Consider the following 18,083-nt stretch of genomic DNA (forward strand, 5'->3'; position numbering starts at 1 on the left):
GATAGGTTTGCCTCTGCAGCACAGGAGAAGCACCGAGACTGGTTAGATCCAGCGATCCAGGCAGCTTCAGAGCAGCACTTGCAGGATCCAAAGCATAGGACCTGCCAGCAGCGCGCTCCTTGCCTAGGTAACCAGCTACTTTGAGACCACAGACATGGCCAGTAGCCTAGAGAAAGAGCTGTATGCTGCAGAATTAAAAATCCCTCCATTCTGGGTTTGTAATGAGGGGTACATTGTTGTTACTTGTTTTTAGAACCAATGTACAATTTAACTACGGTATTTAAAAATTTGAGATTATATTAAAACAAAAATCAATCAACCGGTATATACAGCATATACGTAGAGTAGGGGAATTTAACTTAATATCCAAGTATGAAGTTTCTGTATAAATCAAACGCACTGGCTTAAACTGTTTCTTCTTCAGCTCACTGCTGATATTGACTTTCCCAAAAATAATCTTTCTCTCTCAGTGTATTATAGAAATAATATTTGTCATCTTGATGCTGTCATTTTCATCCGTGCCTCTAAAGCCGAGGCAAAAGAAAAGTTTCTGTAGTGGAATAAAAAGTTTAAACAACCGGAACAAATGTACGGTAGCCGGACCCGTCTTGTCTTCATTCCAGGAACACTAAGGGTATGTTCACACGCTACGGATTTTGCTGCGGATCCGCAGCGTTTCCGCAGCTGCGGGTCCGCAGCAGTTTCCCATGCGTTTACAGTACAATGTAAACCTATGGGAAACGCAATCCACACTGCACATGCTGCGGAAAAAAACGCGCGGAAGCACATTGGTTTACATTCCGCAGCATGTCAATTCTTTGTGCGGAATCCGCAGCGGTTTTACACCTGCTCCATAATAGAAAACCGCAGGTGTAAAACCGCAGTGGAATCCGCACAAAAACCGCGGTAATTCCACGGTAAATCCGCAGGAAAAACGCCCTGTTTTTGACCTGCGGATTTATCAAATCCGCTGCAGAAAAATCCGCAGAGGATCATTCTACAAGTGCACATACCCCAACAGCTCGACATTACATTGATTTGGTGGTAGAGCCTGTGGTTCGGCCATTTCTCCAAAGGGACGTCATTAGTCGGCAATTGCAATTGGAAGCTGCCAGCAGAGAATCTTGATGATTTGCCCAAGTGCATTCAGTGTGGCAGAATATTCCTCAGTCAACCATTAATAAGCTCATTCATAGCAGCCAAGGTGTGTACAGTGCTGTGCAAATTAATTGGGACAAAGCATTTTTTTAAGTAAAATCGTAAGTTGGTTAACAGTCAGTGATTCAAACCAGTTTTAACATATAATAAATAAATCTTGGTCAACTAGTCAGCGGAAAAAGGTAATTTTAAGTGATAAAACCCATCTTTTTGTTCAAGGGTACAGAGCAAGTGTTGTTAGAAGAAGCAAAAATGAACCATTGCGAGCTGATCGTATTCAACAAACTGTAAAACACCCTCAAAAACAGACGTTTTGGGGCTTTTTTACAGCTGATGGTACAGGGAGCTTATTTCCTGTTGATGGTATGATGAATTCATCCAAATACATAGACGTTTTAAAACGTTTTATTGTGCCATTCATCTGTAAATTTGAAGGGACATTCCAACAAGATTTGGCTCCATGCCAAGATTCCAAGTGTGTGAAGAAATTCCTGCAAGGAAATAAAGTAAAAGTGCTGGACTGGCCTGGCAATTCACCAGACTTAAATCCTATAGAAAAATTTGTGGAGCATTGTGGAGAGACGTCTTGGCAAAATGGACTGTACAACCAAAGAATGCATGATAAACAGTGCCATACAAGTGTGGGTCGATGATGAAGAATTGAAGAATTTATGCAAAAACTTGGTAGAATCAATGCCAAAACGCATTGAAAATCTCATATCTGCTAAAGGAGGACATATTTCTTACTAAAATTAGTATGTAACAGTGCATTATAACATTTTATTATTAAATATTCAAAAATATGTTTTTTTGCTTTGTCCCAATTAATTTGCACAGCATAACTCAGTTTTACTCTTATCCACAACTTTATCCCTGACATGTCTTGTGTGTTCCCTGATTTTCATGATGTTCTTTGATCCCTAATTTTCTCAAACAAACTTCTGAGGTCTTCACAGAACAGCTGTAGTTTTACTGAGAATAAATAACACACAGGTGGACTCAATTTACTAATTTTGCGACTTCTGGAGGCAACTGGTCACTCAGGATATTATTTATGGAGAATCAGACTACAGGGGGCTGAATACAAATTGTATTGCTTGTCACAATTTTCAGATTTATAGTTTTAAAATAATGAGAAAACCATGTATCATTTGGTTTACACTTCACAAATACTTGCTACTTTGTGTCGGCATATCACCTAAAATCCCAATAAAATGTATGTAAGTTTGTGGGTGTAATGTAAAAAATTATGGAAAAGTTCATGGGGCATGAATACTTTTGTAAATGGCTATAAGTGGATACAGTGAAACCTTCCCAGTTTAGCGCTATGGTTAAAACACTGACGCACCAGACACGATATGAAACTATACAACTCCTTAAAGTCAGAGAAGAGAGATATAGACGATCTCTGAGAATGCATTCTGTTCTGTGTAATACGATAATCTGATCCTAGTAGTGAGAAAAGACCATTTTGTCCATAAATCTTCTCCTCATGAAGACAGGCTCGAACAGCTGGATGTAATATTCTGAATAACCTTGCCAGAGGCAGCGGGAGATGAAGTTCCACATATTCACCTTGGACTTATAATAGTTTAGTTCATGCGTCAGAATAGATATTTTTTCCTCAATCATCATTATGTGATGTCATGCCGGCGTCTCTCACCTTCTGAAACCCAGCCTCGGATGTTCTTACTTCCAGTCACATTTTTCAGTCCAGCGTTAATGGCCATTATTATCTCTTTATACTGTTCTGCGTCATCGTAATGTTAACATCTTGTTGCCAAAGTCTTCACTGTACATTTTACTGATAAGTATACTTTAGATTCATTGTGTAATTATGCCCACTGATAGAATCAATTAAAGAAGTATTTATTGGCCTATAATTAGCACAATTAGGATCAATGTCAGATTGGTGATGATTAGTGTTGAGCGATACCGTCCGATACTTGAAAGTATCGGTATCGGAAAGTATCGGCCGATACCGGCAAAGTATCGGATCTAATCCGATACCGATACCCGATACCAATACAAGTCAATGGGACTCAAGTATCGGACGGTATCCTGATGGTTCCCAGGGTCTGAAGGAGAGGAAACTCTCCTTCAGGCCCTGGGAACCATATTAATGTGTAAAATAAAGAGTTAAAATAAAAAATATTGCTATACTCACCTCTCCGACGCAGCCTGGACCTCACCGAGGGAACCGGCAGTGTTCTTTGCTTAAAATGCGCGCTTTTCCTTCCTTCCGTGACGTCACGGCTTCTGATTGGTCGCGTGCCGCCCATGTGGCCGCGACGCGACCAATCACAGCAAGCCGTGACGTAATTTCAGGTCCTGAATGCCTATTTCTGCATTCAGGACCTGAAATTACGTCACGGCTTGCTGTGATTGGTCACGTCGCGGTCACATGGGCGGCACGCAACCAATCACAAGCCGTGACGTAATTTTAAAAATGCGCGCGTTTCCTGCCTCCCGTGACGTCACGGCTTGTGATTGGTCGCGTCGCCCATGTGACCGCGATGCGACCAATCACAAAGCCGGAACGTAATTTTAAAATACTGAATGCCTAGAAGGACCTGAAAATTACGTCACGGCTTGCTGTGATTGGTCGCGTCGCGGCCACATGGGCGGCATGCGACCAATCAGAAGCCGTGACGTCACGGAAGGAAGGAAAAGCGCGCATTTTAAGCAAACAACGCTGCCGGTTCCCTCGGTGAGGTCCAGGCTGCGTCGGAGAGGTGAGTATAGCAATATTTTTTATTTTAATTCTTTATTTTACACATTAATGTTGTTTCGATACCGATACCCGATACCACAAAAGTATCGGATCTCGGTATCGGAATTCCGATACCCGCAAGTATCGGCCGATACCCGATACTTGCGGTATCGGAATGCTCAACACTAGTGATGATGACCCAAGATCAGGCACCCCCATCAATCAGCTGTTCTCTGGTCCTACTGCCTCCCAAAGTAAATGTTGTATGGAGCCAGAGCACCAGAGCTCTTTGCACTGTGCAGTCATCATTTTAGGGTTCAGCTGCAGTACAGAAGAACGACCACTACATGGTGTAAGGAGCTGTGGTGTCTGGCTCCGAAAAGCTGATCATCATGAGTTGGGCAAGTGTTGGACCTCCACTGATCTGATATGGACCACCTATCCTAACATTAGGCCATCAATACCAAACACCTGGACAACTCATTACATTACTATGAGTAGTACATCAGGACGCCATCAACATGCATGTGATAAACACAGATTCATGAGAAGAATAAGCAGGTGGGGGGGAGGGAGCCTTGTGGTGCTGTTTTTGCTTAAAGGGAATCTGTCTCCAGGTTTTTAACACATATTCTGTGAACATGCGGGCTAGTATGGGTGTGGGAAGGGGCTAAATGCTGCTGACAGTGTGAAAGTGTGAGAGGCGATTACACTGCCAGTGGCAGGTAAAGCTGGAGAGACGTTTACTCCATCACTGTGGTATTTGGCACTGCTGGGAGGGTATGTTGTCCTACCCGGTGGTGTTTTCTACTGTTATGGTACATTAGGTCTGTTATATACTGGTATGAGTTTGGTGCTGCTGGTGACATAATAGGCAGGATTATTAAAATGTTCAGCCAGCGTAATTAATCAAGAACGCATCTCTCAGGAATAACAATAATAATATGTAAAGACTACAACTTGTGTCCTCCACTTATTCCTTGGCATAAACCATCTTTGTCACCCACCTTGGGAGCCCGGGGGACCCCGCTTCACCTGTGGGAAGCGTCACCATCTAGCCGCCATATCATCAGCCCAGATGACCCCTTTAAGCGGCATCGGTTTCTACTGACCGAGAACCACAGGTGGTGTCACAAACAATAGACTTTATTCACAATTCCCCTTAAAGGACCTTTCCCCTTTAAGTGAGCGCCCAGGGCCACGGATCAGGTCGCAGCCACCATGACATCCCCTTTAAGAGCGACCGGACCCAGTACTGAGTATATCCATTGCCCTGGTGGGCGACTCACTGACTTAACATTGACACAACACAGATTCTGAGAGATGGTCTATCTGATCCCATTAATGCCGCTACCCCCACCCCGTCCTCCTTCATTCCCTCTCCCACCCCCCAAAAAATACATTGCGCAAATCACCTGAAATGACGTCGCGGTCACGCGACCGTGACGTCACAAAGGTCCTTTGCGCAAAGCATCCCTGGGAACGGAATGTAGCGGGAGCGCCGCTGAGGAGATCAGGGGCCATCGGAAGGTGAGAATAACCATATTTTTTTTTTTTTTAGTATTTTTAACATTCTATCTTTTACTATTGATGCTGCATAGGCAGCATCAACAGTAAAAAGTTGGTCACACTTGTCAGGCACTATGCTCGACATATGTGATCAACCTGTCAATGAGTTTTCCAAGCAATGCTTCAAATCCCTTGTAAAGCGCAAGCATTCTGCAAGCTAAAAACACTTGTGTTTTGCAGGAAAACACATGCGAACTCCGCATGCGTTTTACCCGCGGCAGGGAGTTGCGGAAATGCTGCGGACATATCCGCAATGTGGGCACATAGCCTCAGATGGATATTGTCTGTGTCGCTGCACTGAAAAGGAGCCTAGAAGAACATCGCCATCCCTGTATATTTTATCCGCAGCCACATCGAAGCTTAGCTGCCAGAAAACTTTCTATCTCGCGGATGTTGACTTTTCTCCTGATCATGACAGACATTTAAGAGGTTTCCGGAGAAGATTCCTCAGGAGACATGACTCATTTGACAATTACATTATGGTGTTTCCTTCTGCTGATGTAACAGTGATCACCTCTACAAATATTGTACCGCGATATCACATCTCTATGTACACACACCCGCTATACCCATTTAACCCCTGAACATCGATCTCAGGTCGCAGGCATTATTAATGACATAGGGAATGTTTAAAAAAAAATAAAAGGAGGTCTACAAGGAAAATGAATGTTTGCTTGAATGGATGACTCTGCTACAAACTGTACATTAAAGACGGGGAACCTAAGGCAAAGGCACAAAATATGTCTTTTCAGGAGCTGTCTGACCTCCACAATCCTACTCAATTGGGCCTGGGCGCCATGACTTGGCACATTTTCCTCTTTGCTAGTAACACTTCTGCATCCTTGGAGACCACCTCCTTGTGCAAGTTTCCACCATTAAGTAGCTCCATGATGTAACTATATGACATGGATTGGCTTTGCATGAAAGCGAATCTGTCACCAGGATTTTGCTGTGTAGTTTGAGAGTAGCATGATGTATGGCCAGAGACCCTGTTTCCATTGGTGTCACTTACTAGGATGTTTGCTGTAGTTTTGATAAAATCTACCAGTTCTCAGAATGCAGAGCTCTGTATAATCCAGCCCACACCATTGATTGGCAGCTGTGTACACTGTGCATAGGCAGAACGATACCGATCAGTGAGGGGGAGGCGTTACACAAAGCAGGAGGACTACATGACACGAGACAACTAGTCATCTAGTGATAATCTCCTGCTGATAAATATTGATTTTGTTGAAACTACAAGCAGAGTGGCACATCGCTGGCAACAGGCTCTCAGCCCCTACGTCATGCTGCTCTTAGATTACATAGCACACACCTGCTGACTGATACCCTTTAAGATATTCAGTTACATCATGGTGATCATGTTGGCATTAGCACAGCGATCATGGCAGGAGCCCCACATTGACCGTCTCTGTTGTGATGGTTGGGATTGGAGACCTCTGATCACAGATGTTTGTTATTTGAGTATATAACCGATTACTGCACATATAAAACAGTTGGTACTGTACCAGCCGGGCCTGAATGTCCACAGGAAAACAATCAGTAATAGTCTTGAATGTTGATGCAGCTGCAACATCAATCAGTGGCGCTCTGCGTAGATGTAGCAGTATACAATGCAACGCGTACGGAAGCCTTATATCAGCAAATAGAAGGTGCACAGTAAAACTAGTAACAACCTTTTCCACTACATACTTTATAAAAGATTTAAAAAACAGGACCCAAAAAATTTTTAAGGGTTTTCATGAGGACCTGTGAGTCGCTAAAAAGTGTTTTTTTTAATTCCTGCTGCTCGTCTGAGTATTTTTTTTTTCAATCAGTTCCCGAGGCATGCGACTTTCTATTTAATGCTGATTTCTATGGTCTTTATCAAGGTAGCGTGGCTCAAAGTATTCTCTGTGGGCAGGGTCTGCCCTGACTAGCATATGGGGCCCGGTGAGCAGAGGGGGCCCGCATGTCGCCAACGTATGTCGTCATTGTCATTCGCTTGAAATGTATGGAGGTGACGTCGCCGGTGGATCACAGCCAGGCAAGTAGAAAGAGTTTTTATTTTTTTAATGTTTTATTATTGAAAGCGGCAAGCCGCAACTGCAGGATGGAGGCACATGGACCATGTGTCTCCATCCTCCCCCATCTGTCTCCATCCTGACCCATGTGACATGGTGCAGGATAATGGGGCAGGATGGAGACAGATGGGGCAGGATGGAAAGATGGGACAAGATCATGGTGCAAGATCGAGACAAATGGGGCAGAATGGAGACACTTGGTGCAGGGTGGAGACAGATGGGGCAGGATGAGATCATATGGGGCAGGATGGGACATCACATGGGGCAGAATGGAAACTCGTGAGGGCAGGATGGGAGAATATATGGCTGGAGCCAGGAATATAACACAAGGGGGCCAGGATGGGGGATATTATTATCATAGGGGTAAGGGATATTATTACTGCAGTGATGTATTTTATTTTTTGAGGATAACGTTTTCAAAGGGGGGGTCCTGTTACTGTGCAGAGCGACACTATGTTGCCTTTTCTTTCCTTCATCTGGTGTAGTGTAGAAGTTGGAAAAAAATGAAGTAATGTGCTCTGCCAGTGGTGCTTTAGATAACTGTGTTAATTCCTGCAGAGACGAGTCCTGGCTGGAAGAAGTGATGGCGGCCTGTGCTGGATGAAGATGAAAAGTGAAGATGTAGGACTTCACCTAGAGACGTCACTGGTGAGTCAATGTATTACATGTACACGCACACTATGCACTATATACTGTGTAAAGAGCTCCTGTGTATAATGTCACTGGTGATCCCTGTATTACCTGTCCACTGATACTGTATACAGAGGTCCTGTGTATAATGTCACTGGTCATCTCAGTATTATATGTACACTGACAATAAATACAAAACTCCTGTGTACATTCACACTGAAGGCATCAAAACTATGAATTAACATGTGGAATTATATACTTAACAAAAAAATGTGAAACAACTGAAAATATGTCTTATATTCTAGGTTCTTCAAAGTAGCCACCTTTTGCTTTGATGACTGCTTTGCACACTCTTGGCATTCTCTTGATGAGCTTCAAGAGGTAGTCAACGGAAATGGTCTTCCAACAATCCTGAAGGAGTTCCCAGAGTTGCTTAGAATTTGTTGGCCCTTTTGCCTTCACTCTGCGGTCCAGCTCACCTCAAACCATCTCGATTGGGTTCAGGTCTGGTGACTGTGGAGGCCAGGTCATCTGGCGTAGCACCCCATCACTCTCCTTCTTGGTCAAATAGCCCTTACACAGCCTGGAGGTGTGTTTGGGGTCATTGTCCTGTTGAAAAATAAATGATGGTCCAACTAAACGCAAACCGGATGGAATAGCATGCCGCAGCAAGGTTCTGTGGTAGCCATGCTGGTTCAGTATGCCTTCAATTTTGAATAAATCCCCAACAGTGTCACCAGCAAAGCACCCCCACACCATCACCTTTTACCATGAAGGCCTGCGGCACAAAGTCTCCTCTTAAGGGTTCATTTCCACTTGCGAGGAAAACGGACGAGTGCAATCCGATAAATCGGATTGCACTCGGACCAATGTTATTCAATAGGTGTCTTTTCATTTGCTATTTTTTTCTCAGCCGAAATCGGACTGAGAAAAAAATCGCAGCATGCTGCGATTTGTTGCGAGTCTCAGACGAGACTCGCCAATGCAAGTCGATGGGTGCGAGAAAAAAACGCACGGAATACAGACCATCCATATTGCATCCGTTTTTTATGGATACCTTACCATTCTGTGGCATAGAACACTGTAAATGGTCCTGTAAATGACTGTATAAAAATAGTTGCAGAGAAAAAAAACTTATTGCATACGGATGTCATACAGATGTAAAACGGATGGTGCGATTAAAAAATTGCATTGAACTCGCATGACAAACGCATACTTTTAATCCCTTTTTTTTGGTCCAGATTTTTTTTTCTCGCAAGTGGAAATGAGCCCTAACAGTTATTGTAGAGATGTGTCTGCTGCTAGAACTCTGTGTGGCATTGACCTGGTCTCTAATCTGAGCTGCTGTTAACCTGCGATTTCTGAGGCTGGTGACTCGGATAAACTTATCCTCAGAAGCAGAGGTGACTCTTGGTCTTCCTTTCCTGGGGCGGTCCTCATGTGAGCCAGTTTCTTTGTAGCGCTTGATGGTTTTTGCCACTGCACTTGGGGACACTTTCAAAGTTTGCCCAATTTTTCGGACTGACTGACCTTCATTTCTTAAAGTAATGATGAACACTCATTTTTCTTTACTTAGCTGCTTTTTTCTTGCGATAATACAAATTCTAAGTCTATTCAGTAGGACTATCAGCTATGTATCCACCAGACTTCTGCACAACACACCTGATGATCCCAACATTTATAAGGCAAGAAATCCCACTTATTAAACCTGACAGGGCACACCTGTGAAGTGAAAACCATTTCCGGTGACTACCTCTTGAAGCTCATGAAGAGAATGCCAAGAGTGTGCAAAGCAGTCATCAAAACAAAAGGTGGCTACTTTGAAAAACCTAGAATAAAGGACATAATTTCAGTTGTTTCACACTTTTTTGTTAAGTACATAATTCCACATGTGTTAATTCATAGATTTGATGCCTTCAGTGTGAATGTACAATTTTCATAGTCATGAAAATACAGGAAAATCTTTAAATGAGGTGTGTCCAAACTTTTGGTCTGTACTGTATGTATATATATATATATATATATATATATATATATATATATACACATACATACATACATACATATACATACATACATACATACACACACAGTATATACACACACTGCTCAAAAACATAAAGGGAACACAAAAATACCACATCGTAGATATCTCTGAATGAAATATTCCAGTTGCAAATTTTTATTTATTGCATAGTGGAATGTGTTCAGAACAATATAACAGAATTATCAATGCAAATAATTATTATTTATATAATAGCACCATTAGTTCCATGGTGCTGTACATGAGAAAGGGGTTATATAAAGAGTTATAGATATCATTTACAGTAAACAAATTTACAATGAGACTGGTACAGAGGGGAGAGGACCCTGTCCTTACGGACTTACATAAATCAAAATGAATATCCCATGGAGGTCTGGAATTGGAATGATACTCAAAATCAAAGTGGAAAATCAAATTACAGGCTGATCAAACTTCAGCGGAAATGCCTTATGACAAGGAAAATATGCTCAGTATTGTGTGTGGCCTCCACGTGCCTGTATGACCGCCGTACTGTACAATGCCTGGGCATGCTCCTGATGAGGCGGTGGATGGTCTCTTGAGGGACCTCCTCCCAGACCTGGACTAAAGCATCCGCCAACTCCTGGACAATCTGTGGTGCAACGTGATGTTGGTGGATGGAGCGAGACATGATGTCCCAGCTGTGCTCAGTCGGATTCAGGTCTGGGGAACGGGCGGGTCAGTCCATAGCTTCAATGCCTTCATCTTTCAGGAACTGATGACACACTCCAGCCACATGAGGTCTGGCATTGTCCAGCATTAGGAGGAACCCAGGGCCAACTGCACCAGCATATGGTCTCACAAGGGGTCTGAGGATCTCATCTCGGTACCTAATGGCAGTCAGGCTACCTTTGGCGAGCACATGGCGGGCTGTGCCGCCTTCCAAATAAATGCCAACCCACACCATTACTGACCCACTGCCAAACCGGTCATACTGAAAAATGTTGTAGGCAGCAGATCGTTCTCCACGGCATCTCCAGACTCTGTTACATGTGCTCAGTGTGAACCTGCTTTCAGGTGAGTTTTCCTTCACCATAAATATCCCCATTAAGAAGGGCCATAAGTTCTCAGCAGTGTTTAGGTCAAGAGAGGAAGGGGCCATGTCATTATTCTTTCAAGAGTTTTTTTGGCATCCGAGCAGTGAGACTTCAATGCTGCAATAGAGCATTGTCCTGAAAAATTCACTTTTTCCTGCACCACTGCTTAACCCCTTCATGACCTTGGGATTTTCCGTTTTTATTTTTCACTCCCCTCCTTCCCAGAGCCATAACTTTATTTTTTCCATCAATATGGCCATGTGAGGGCTTATTTTTTGCGAAACGAGTTGTACTTTTGAACAACAGCCTTGGTTTTACCATGTTGTGTACTAGAAAACGGGAAAAAAAGCGGTGAAAATGCAAAATAAGTCAATCCCACACTTGTTTTTTTGTTTGGCTTTTTTACTAGGTCATTATGAGTTCATAGACACCAAACATGTCTAGGTTCTCTTTTATCTAAGTGGTGAAAAAAAATTCAAAACTTTGCTTAAAAAAAAAAAAAAAAAAAAAAAAAAAAAGTGCGCCATTTTCCGATACCCGTAGCGTCTCCATTTTTCGTGATCTGGGGACGGGTGAGGGCTTATTTTTTGCGTTCCAACCTGACGTTTTCATTGATACCACTTTTGTGCAGATATGTTCTTTTGATCGCCCGTTATTGCATTTTAATGCAATGTCGCGGCGGCCAAAAAACTTAATTTTGTCATTTCTAATTTTTTTCGTGCTACGCTGTTTAGCGATCAGGTTAATCCTTTTTTTATTGATAGATCAGTCGATTCTGAACGCGGTGATACTAAATATGCGTAAGTTTCATTTTTTTTTTAATTTTGAATGGGGTGAAAGGGGCGTGATTTACACTTTTATATTGTTTTTTACTTTTGCCATGCTTCAATAGCCTCCATGGCTGGCACAACTCGATCGCCTCAGCTACATGGGAGCGATAATCAAATCGCTGCTATGTAGCTGAATTCCTGCATTGCTATAAGCGCCGACCACAGGGTGGCGCTCATAGCAATCCGGCATCAGCAACCATAGAGGTTTCAAGGACCTCTATGGTTACTATGCAGACGCATCGCTGACCCCCGATCATGTGACGGGGGTCGGCGATGCGCTCATTTCCAGCCCGATGGCCGGTTAAATGCCGCTGTCAGCGTTTGAGAGTGGCATTTAACTAGTTAAACCGCCGGAGCCCGCATCAAAGCGGGGGTTCTGACCTCGGATGTACTATCCCGTCCGAGGTCAGAAAGGGGTTAAAGTGCCTTCTAAACATTGGCAGTAGGTTTGGGAGTTGATTTTCCATCTTCAACCCAAAAACTTCCAACTACCTCATCTTTAACCCCTTTCTGACATCTGACGTACTATCCCGTCGAGGTGGGGTGGGCCCGTATGACCACCGACGGGATAGTACGTCATATGCGATCGGCCGCGCTCACGGGCGGAGCTCGGCCGATCGCGGCCAGGTGTTAGCTGACTATCGCAGCTGACATCCGGCGCTATGTGCCAGGAGCGGTCACGGACCGCCCTCGGCACATTAACCCCCAGCACACTGCGCTCAAACATGATCGCAGTGTACCGGCGGTACAGGGAAGCATCGCGCAGGGAGGGGGCTCCCTGCGGGCTTCCCTGAGACAATCGGTACAAGGCGATGTACTCACCTTGTACCGAGCGTCTCCACCCTGCAGTCCCCGGATCCAAAATGGCCGCGGGGCTGCATCCGGGTCCTGCAGGGAGTACTTCCGGGTCCACAGCAGGCGCTGGTAAGCCTGCACGGCTGTATGTCAGATCGCTGATCTGACAGAGTGCTGTGCAAACTGTCAGATCAGCGATCTGTGATGTCCCCCCGGGACAAAGTAAAAAAAAAAATTTCCACATGTGTAAAAAAAAATAAAAAAAAAAATTCCTAAATAAAGAAAATAAAAAAAATATTATTCCCATAAATACATTTCTTTATCTAAAAAAAAACAAAAAAAACAAGTACACATATTTAGTATCGCCGCGTCCGTAATGACCCAACCTATAAAACTGTCCCACTAGTTAACCCCTTCAGTGAACACTGTAAGAAAAAAAAAAAGCCAAAAAACCGCTTTATTATCATACATCCGAACATAAAGTGGAATAACAAGCGATAAAAAAGACGGATATAAATAACCATGGTACCGCATGGTGACCGTACCGTCATCTTGTTCCGCAAAAAAGAGCCGCCATACAGCATCATAAGCAAAAAAATAAAAAAAAGTTATAGTCCTCAGAATAAAGCGATGCCAAAATACTTATTTTTTCTATAAAATAGCTTTTATCGTATAAAAGCACCAAAACATAAAAAAATGATATAAATGAGATATCGCTGTAATCGTACTGACCCGAAGAATAAAGCTGCTTTATCAATTTTACCAGACGTGGAAAGGTATAAACGCCTCCTCCAAAAGAAATTCATGAATAGCTGGTTTTTGGTCATTCTGCCTCACAAAAATCGGAATAAAAAGTGATCAAAAACTGTCACATGTCCGAAAAAGTTACCAATAAAAACGTCAACTCGTCCCGCAAAAAACAAGACCTCACATGACTCTGTGGACCAAAATATGGAAAAATTATAGGTCTCAAAATGTGGAGACGCAAAAACTTTTTTGCTATAAAAAGCTTCTTTTAGTATGTGACAGCTGCCAATCATAAAAATCCGATATAAAAAAACGCTATAAAAGTAAATCAAACCCCCCTTCATCACCCCCTTAGTTAGGGAAAAATAATAAAATTAAAAAAATGTATTTATTTCCATTTTCCCATTAGGGCTAGGGTTGGAGCTAAAGTTAAGGTTGGGGCTAAAGTTAGGGTTAGGGTTGGGGCTAAAGTTAGGGTTGAGGTTTGGATTACATTTACGGTTGGGATTAGAGTTAGGGGTGTGTCAGGGTTAGGGGTGTGGTTACGGTTACCGTTGGGATTAGGGTTAGGGGTGTGTTTGGATTAGGGTTTCAGGTAGAATTGGAGAGTTTCCACTGTTCAGGCACATCAGGGGCTCTCCAAACACGACATGGCGTCCGATCTCAATTCCAGCCAATTCTGCATTGAAAAAGTAAAACAGTGCTCCTTCCCTTCCGAGCTCTCCCGTGCGCCCAAACAGGTGTTTACCCCAACATATGGGGTATCAGCATACTCGGGACAAATTGGACAACTTTTGGGGTCGAAGTTCTCTTGTTATCCTTGGGAAAATAAAAATTTGGGTGGCTAAAAATCATTTTTGTGGAAAAAAAAAAGATTTTTTTATTTTCACGGCTCTGCTTTGTAAACTGTAGTGAAACACTTGGGGGTTCAAAGTTCTCACAACACATCTAGATAAGTTCTTTGGGGGTCTAGTTTCCAATATGGGGTCACTAGTGGGGGTTTCTACTGTTTGGGTACATCAGGGGCTCTGCAAATACAACGTGACGCCTGCAGACCAATCCATCTAAGTCTGCATTCCAAATGGCGCTCCTTCCCTTCCGAGCTCTGCCATGCACCCAAACAGTGGTTCCCCCTCACATATGGGGCATCAGCGTACTCAGGACAAATTGGACAACAACTTTTGGGGTCCAATTTCTCCTGCTACCCTTGGGAAAATACTAAACTGGGGGCTAAAAAATCATTTTTCTGAAAAAAAGAATTTTTATTTTCACGGCTCTGCGTTATAAACTGTAGTGAAACACTTGGGGGTTCAAAGCTCTCGAAACACATCTAGATAAGTTCCTTAGGGGGTCTACTTTCCAAAATGGTGTCACTTGTGGGGGGTTTTAATGTTTAGGCACATCAGGGGCTCTCCAAACGCGACATGGTGTCCCATCTCAATTCCAGTCAATTTTGCATTGAAAAGTCAAACGGCGCTCCTTCCCTTCCGAGCTCTCCCTTGCTCCCAAACAGTCATTTACCCCCACATATCGGGCATCAGCGTACTCAGGACAAATTGCACAAGTTTTAGGGTCCAATTTCTTCTGTTACCCTTGGGAAAATAAAAAATTGGGGGCGAAAAGATCATTTTTGTGAAAAAATATTTTTTATTTTTACGGCTCTGCATTATAAACTTCTGTGAAGCACTTGGTGGGTCAAAGTGCTCACCACACATCTAGATAAGTTCCTTAGGGGGTCTACTTTCCAAAATGGTGTCACGTGTGGGGGGTTTCAATGTTTAGGCACATTAGGGGCTCTCCAAACGCAACATGGCATCCCATCTCAATTCCAGTCAATTTTGCATTGAAAAGTAAAATGGCGCTCCTTTCCTTCCGAGCTCTCCCATGCGCCCAAACAGTGGTTTACCCCCACATATGGGGTATCGGCGTACTCAGGACAAATTGTACAACAAGTTTTGGGGTTCATTTTCTCCTGTTACCCTTGGTAAAATAAAACAAATTGGAGCTGAAGTAAATTTTGTGTGAAAAAAAGTTAAATGTTCATTTTTATTTAAACATTCCAAAAATTCCTGTGAAACACCTGAAGGGTTAATAAATTTCTTGAATGTGGTTTTGAGCACCTTGAGGGGTGCAGTTTTTAGAATGGTGTCACACTTGGGTATTTTCTATCATATAGACCCCTCAAAATGACTTCAAATGTGATGTGGTCCCTAAAAAAAAATGGTGTTGTAAAAATGAGAAATTTCTTGTCAACTTTTAACCCTTATAACTCCCTAACAAAAAAAAATTTTGGTTACAAAATTGTGCTGATGTAAAGTAGACATGTGGGAAATGTTACTTATTAAGTATTTTGCGTGACATATCACTGTGATTTAAGGGCATAAAAATTAAAAGTTGGAAAATTGCGAATTTTTCAAAGTTTTCGCCAAATTTCCGTTTTTTTCACAAATAAACGCAAGTTATATCGAATAAATTTTACCACTATCATGAAGTACAATATGTCACGAGAAAACAGTGTCATAAACGCCAAGATCCGTTGAAGCGTTCCAGAGTTATAACCTCATAAAGGGACAGTGGTCAGAATTGTAAAAATTGGCCCGGTCATTAACGTGCAAACCACCCTTGGGGGTAAAAGGGGTTAATAATACCAGCCCATAGCAGTGCCCCATCTCCACCTTGCTGGTGTCTGAGTCGAAGCAGAAATCTGTACCAATTGCTGATCCAGCCTCTGGCCCATCCATCTGGTCGGTAGAGTCACTCTCATCTCATTAGTCCATAAAACATTTGGAGACATTTCTTGGCCCAGTCTTGTCGTTTCACCTTCTGTGTCATATTCAGAGGCAGCTAGGTTTAAGCCTTCCTTACCTTTGTCATGTCTCTGAGCACCTTGTACTTCTGGGCTCCAGGGAGGTTGCAGGTCTGGAATATGACAGCACTGGAAGATGATGGCTTCCTGGTCACTTCTTAATTCTTGATTTGATTGCTGACCTGCAATTTCCAAGAACCATCAAGATGACACACAGGACTTTTGGGATAATTTTCTGAGTATTGATGACAAGCCAAAAAAAGGATCTTTTTGGAGGACATCTGGAACAAAGCTAACACTGAAATCCACCACAAACCATCACACCAAGTTTGGCCAGTGAAGAGAAGCAACAATAATTTAGGCCACCTGAATTGACTGTGTGTACTGGCATAGGCCATAAATGTCTGCAGTTGTAGATTACATTCATATGTAATCGTCTAAATCACAGATTTAAAAATTAAAAAATCATCTCTATAAAATGTGTGATTATTTGTTCTACTTTCAAAAAGTTATGTGTGCTGCGCTGCTGCCACCATGTGGACAATTAGTGGTATGATTTCTCTTACAGGAGCTCAGGATGCATCATTGTAAAGTACATTTTTAGGTAAAATGTATTTTGGTTACGAATGATAAACCTTTGAACCAGCATATGTGCAAGTTTTCCCTTCTAAACCGCTTCTCAACTGGGCAACTTTGTATCTGCTTTGTTTTTTCCTTCCCTTCTTTCAAGAAACAGAAGGCTGTGTGCACACGATGTGGATTTCCTGCGGATCCGCAGCATTTTTTTCCACGCAGAAACGTTGAAGTTCCGCAAAGTGATTTACAGTACAATGTAAATAACTAGAAAAAAAATGCTGTGCTAAAGATGAGGAAAAATCAGCATGAAAACCGCTGCGGATCAAGAGAAGTAGCATGTCACTTCTTTTGTGCGGAACTGCAGCGTTTCTGAACCCTTGCATTATAGAAATCCGCAGGGGTAAAAAATGCAGAAAATCCGCAACAAAAACGCACAAAACCCGCACCTGCGTTTTCAGCCAGGAGATGCAGATTTTGTGCAGAAAATTCTGCACCCCAATCCGCAACGTGTGCACATGGCCTAATTTTTTTTCTGTCAGAGCTTGCTTTTTTTGCAGCGTGAGTTGTAGTTTTGAAGAGCACCATTTATTTCACCATTCAACATGCTGGTTAAAAGAAAAAAAGCCCTTCCAAGTGCAGCGAAATTATGCAAAAAAATGCAATTCTGCAATTGTCTTTTTGGGTTTTGTTTAGACAGTGTTCGTTTTGTCATACTAATTCCACAGATCACTACAAATTTGTATTTTTTTTTTTACTTATTTAAGTGGCAAAAGTGCAGAGGGAAAAAAATAATTAAAAAAAAAAAATTGTTTGTTTCGCCATCTTTTAGGATCCTTAACGTTTTCATGTTTCTAGATAGCTAGCACAGTATGGGGGCTCCCCTATAAGTTTACGATCGCGTGATCCTATTGGTTGCGATGACGATGCATGGCCAAGCAATGGCCTAATAGTGTGCTGGGTAGAGTGGCCTGTTCAGAAGATAGCAACGTTTTAGTAAAAATATAATTTTTCATTCCTGTCATACCACCCTGCATTAATACCTGAAAATCATATGAAGGGTTAATAAGCTACCTGAACGCAGTTTTGGAATATGGCAA

This window comes from Ranitomeya variabilis, chromosome 2, assembly GCF_051348905.1.
Source record: "Ranitomeya variabilis isolate aRanVar5 chromosome 2, aRanVar5.hap1, whole genome shotgun sequence".
Taxonomy (NCBI): domain Eukaryota; kingdom Metazoa; phylum Chordata; class Amphibia; order Anura; family Dendrobatidae; genus Ranitomeya; species Ranitomeya variabilis.